Below are 5241 nucleotides of genomic sequence, written 5' to 3'. Positions count from 1 at the left end.
GCCTGAGTTTTTAAACAATCAGGTAGAAGTGTGTTTTTCAGAGTTACTACAAAAACATACGGCTTCAGCTCATGTCCAGTGCGCTGGGATCAGAGAGGAAACTGACGTGTATCACACATCACTGTCACCAGGAATACTAAGTTCTTCATGTAAATCTTCACCAACGGTTTGAAGACTTGCCGTCTTTCAAAAGGATACGACATCGAAACAACCCTCGGGATGACTTCTTTTGCTCTCTTTTGCTTTTGTGAGACAAGGTCTCTCTAAATAGCCCTGGCTGTCCTGGAACTCACTATGTAAACCAGGCAGTCCTCGAACTCAGAAATCTGCCTGCCTCTGCCTCCTCAGTGCTGGGATGAAAGGTGTGTGCCAACAAGCCTGAATAGCCTCAGAATGCTTTAGTTCAAGGTTAAAGAGACTAAAGGGCAAAAGGGGGTGGGGGGGGAGGTGAAAAGAAAGGCACGTGATTTTCTGTTGATTTCTCGAAGCTGCAGCAAGTCGGACAACGTTCATACCTGGTGGTTTTGGGTCTGTTTCACTCTGGAGCTGGGGATCAAATCCAGGCCCGGTGCATGCTGGGCAAGCGCTGTCGCTATAGCTAGCCGGCTTCCTGGCGGATGCCTTAATGCCTTCAGCTCACAAGTTCCATGTCTTCCTATGTATGGTGACGATACTGTATGGTCATTGAGAGAATTAAACCATTAGCTGTGCATAGGATGTTTACCAGTGACTGCCTGCCTGACAAAAGATTCCAAGTTCCTTTCCTCTTGATGATTCAACCTACCCAGACATGCTTAGCGAAGCAACCAGTCCAGGCCTCAGAATTCTTTCCCACAGTCTTGGGTTTCGTATATTGCATAGACTTGCTTTAGGAAAAAAAAAAAGCCACAAGTTTCCCCCCCCCTTTCCAAACAGCTTTCATATATAAAATTCTTAATACCCAGAGAATCTATTATTATGCCTAATTATAACAAGTAGATTTTGTGCCAGTCGTACATATTTTTAAAAACTAATAATTACATGACAGTGAAGCTCATTTGTTCCATTTCAACGGGGACTTTCGAATTTTCTTAGTTTGGAGCCAACATTAAATTATTAAATATGTAAGTTACAAAAATAATCCTTTTATTTTGGGGCTCAGCATCAAATGTGAAATGGGGGTTCTAAAGATAGTTGTATACCAAGACCCAAGAATATATCCCTGCTGCTAATTAAAATTGGAAAAGTTCGGAGAATACAAGTGCTATGCACTAATGATTTAACTCAAGACTCAGAAACCTCATCTGGTGTTATGACAGTGACATGTCAGGAAACACAGTGAACGTGTTCATCAGCAAAGACGGGATTCAGCAACTGTAGACCAGTGGTTCTCAACCTGTGGGTCGCGACCCCTGCTGGGGGAGTCACTTATCAGAGACCCTGCATAATAGATATTTGCAGTACGATTCATAACAATAGCAAACATTACAGCTATGAGATAGAAACAAAAATACATTTATGGTTGGGGGTCACCACAACGTGAGGAACTGAATTAAACGGTCACAGCATGAAGGTTGAGAACCACCAGTGTAGACTTATATATCGTATACTATATGTAAGATGTGATATATCCTTATCTACTCTTATGCCAGCAGTTCTTGTTGATGGATGAGCATTTCAGTACTGTGCTGATAAACTTAGTAAAAATAAAAGGCTGGTCTATTTAGTGGCAAGCTCAGTCATTTAAAAACACCAAAAAACAAAAACAAAAAAAAAAACCCCGCAATTATCCAAAGTGAAAATATAGTCTAATTTCTTTTAAAAATATTTAAAATATGAGGTATTAGCTTTAGCTAAAAATAATACCTATGTGTGCCTATTAAATGCATAGCTTTGCCACTTAAAATTTATTTCCCTCATTAAACTAACTCATTAATAGATTTTTGTGGTTTCCCCCACCCTCAAGTAAATCCTTTAAAAAATTAAGCCCATCATTTTGGGCTCTTTTGGTATGCTTTCTGTGAGCTTATATGATTGCCTGTTGATACCTAGCTAACATTTCTCTACGTATTCACTCAGTATTGGGTGTTGTGGTGGTTTGAATAGGAATGCCCCCCACCCCCACCCCAGAGGCTCATACAGTTGAATGCTTAGGCCACGGCACCAGGAGGTGTGGCCTTGTTGGAGTGGGTGTGGCCTTGATGTAGGAGGTGTGTCACTAGGGGTGGGCTTTATGGTTTCAAAAGCCTCAAGTTAGTTCCAATGCTCTCCCTCTTTCTACCGCCTGCCTCTTTGGGTGTAAAAGGCTTAGCTACCTCTCCAGTATTATGTCTGCCTGGAGTCTCTTGACAACAACAGAACACCGACTAAGAAAATTTGGGTTTGCCTGTTTCTGATACATTCACTGCAGCCGATGAGTCAAGAGGAACACCGTATTCCTCACGTGCAGCACGATGACTGTCTTACACTCCCCTCTATCCACCGCTCAGGGGACAAACAGTGTGAGCCCTGGAACTTGCAAAGGTCGCTGCAGTCCCCAGATCTGGATATGCAGGGGAGAGGATGAGCCTAGAGCTAAACCCAGTTACAACCACTGGCGTGTACAAGGGATTTCTGAGGCTGCAAAAATGTAGAGGGCTTTTTTTTTTAATGTATTTTTCTTTTCTTTTCTTCTTTTTTCTTTTCTTTTTTTTTGTTTTTTTTTGTTTTTTTTTTTTCGAGACAGGGTTTCTCTGTGTAGCCCTGGCTGTCCTGGAACTCTCTCTGTAGACCAGACTAGCCTCGAACTCTTGAACTTAGAAATCTGCCTGCCTCTGCCTCCCAAGTGCTGGGATTAAAGGAATGCGCCACCACCGCCCGGCTAGTATTTTTTCTTTTCAACACTATGATACTTGCATACAACAGGCTGTGACCGAATTCACCTCCCCCAGGACTCTCTCTCTCATCTCTCTTGTGCTCACCCACACATTCTGCCCCGTTAGTTCCACTAGTGTCCTTCCCTCCGGCTCCCTTCCTCTTAACCCCTTCTCTTCAGGCCCTGTGCAGGCTGTCATAGTTGTGTGTTCGTGGCTACAACAATCTGTTATATCCAGAAGGAAAGACCCCAACAAACTTTACCCCATCATTTGGTTCCATAGTCCACCATGTTTCCTGGACCTCGGAAGAGGTGACACAGATGTCTTGTTTGGGACCGACCACTAATCTCAACACTTGGCCCTCTTAAGGTTTCCTCTTTGACCATTTGCTCACTGCTCAAAGAAGCTTCTGCTGCAAGAATTTGTTTCTTTCACATACTGTGTCGTTAGCAGACAACCTCTCTGGGCTAATGCGGAAGGCACACTACAAGACTCTTGCCTCTGTCTCCCAACTGCTACGATTACAGGCTTGTATCACCATGCCCGGTTTTACGAAGTGCTGGGGACGGATCCCAAGGTCTTGAACACGTTAGGCAAGCATGCCACTCATTGAGCTCTTTCTCTAATCTCCTGATTTTCTTTTCATATCCCCACGGTCAATATTACATCCATATCTTGTTAGTATTAGATCCCTTTGTCTAGCCTATGAGTTTAGCTATCAAAAGTAGTGGCTTTGATTTGCTTGCTCACACTAGGAGTAATGTCTACAGAGAAAGTATCTCAGTTTGGATTTCTATTGCTGTGAAGAGATACGGTGACCAAGGCAACTCTGATCTGAAACCTCAAACCCCATCCTGTCCCCTGAGAGATTCTTCCCCAACAATGCCACATTCACTCCGACCAGGCCACACCTCCTAATAGTGCCAATTCCTATGAACATATGGGGCCATTTTCATTCAAACCACCACAGAAGGTTTCAATTAAATATTAGGGAAAGAAAGAAAGAAAGAAAGAAGCAAAGGGCCAGCTAGTGGAGGACTGTGAACACAGCGGTCAAGTCTGTGCGACACTGCCTAGTCATCCCTGTCGTCATTGCTGAGTGCCTTTCCTTCTCTCACAGGGATGTATTAAAATAATTAACCTGAGAGAAATTCCAAGGAAACCAAGAGATACTCATTAAATCAACGAATATCCAGCAACTACCTGTTTTGCCAGCTTCTGGAAAATGTACCAATGACCTCCGGAACTGGTGCGTGCTCACAGAACTCAGAGTAGAGCAGGGAGATAAGAGAGAAGCACCACAGGCAAGTTAAGAGAGAAGAGACAGGCTTTATTAGAGGTTGGGACGCTCAGACGGACACCGGAGAGGTGAGTCAGGTATGTACAAAGGGAAAAGTGAAAAGTAACGAGGAAACAAAGGGCGAAGGCAAGTCAAGAGAGCAAGGTGTTTCCCGGAGCTGGGTCTCTAGATTCTGTCTTCCAGATGCCTATAAACGAGGTGGCAACAGGCAATATGGGTATTTGAAGTTGTTAAAAATGTACATAGCTCTGGGGAAAAGATAATAGGTTACACACGGAGACTGACAGTCTCTTAAAAAGGAGAGGAAAGAGAAGGAATGTAGGCTAACAGGGCCTGCATGTCCTCAGGGAGCAGACAGGACGCAGTGGAGCTTGGGAAAAGGCTGGCTGGAACTTGCAAACTGGGTAGCCAGCTAATGAGGTAGAATCTTAAAACAAGGGGAGAGGGAGGGAGAAGGCTTGGTAACTAATTTACAAAGAGGTCCTTGAAAACAAACATGAGGGATTCAGGCTTTATCTTGAAGATGATTTTGAGACAATAAAAAGAAAGAGCCAGGAAAGAACCTATTTAATGAGACGCATATTGCTTAAGTAAGCATCGTGTACAAAGTCTTGCACTTCCCCGTGATCCTGAAGGCTGAGTAAGAAGAAAGCATTCTGGGTGATAAAAGAAACCCTGGACACTCCAGGGCAGGAATGTTAGTTCTCACCAAGAAGGATGCCCATCAAATGCATCTTGAAGGAACAGAGGCAGAAAGTCGTGCGGAGGACGTGAAGATAGTAAACAGGGCAAGAAAAGAGCTTGAGATTTCTTCTTTTGCTTGACTTTCCCACCTTCCAGGCTATGCTCAAAAGATGCTCTAGAGACTTCAAGAGCTTCTGAGCTTTCTACAGTCTGAGCTTTTCTAGGCCATTAGATGTAGGTATCTGGATGTGGTATATGTTTGTGGAAGTGTGTGTTCCCAGGGAGACCAAAGGTAGACTCTGGTTGCTTTCCTTCTTTGCCTTTCATCCCACTGATTTTATTATTTGAGACAGGATCCTTTCACTGAACTTGGAGCTCGTGGATTGTCTAAGGCTGGCCAGCCAGATGGCTCCATCTGTCTCT

The sequence above is a fragment of the Grammomys surdaster genome, unplaced genomic scaffold (genome assembly GCF_004785775.1).
Source record: "Grammomys surdaster isolate TR1022 unplaced genomic scaffold, NIH_TR_1.0 126028, whole genome shotgun sequence".
Taxonomy (NCBI): Eukaryota; Metazoa; Chordata; class Mammalia; order Rodentia; family Muridae; genus Grammomys; species Grammomys surdaster.
This window is presented reverse-complemented; position numbering follows the sequence as displayed.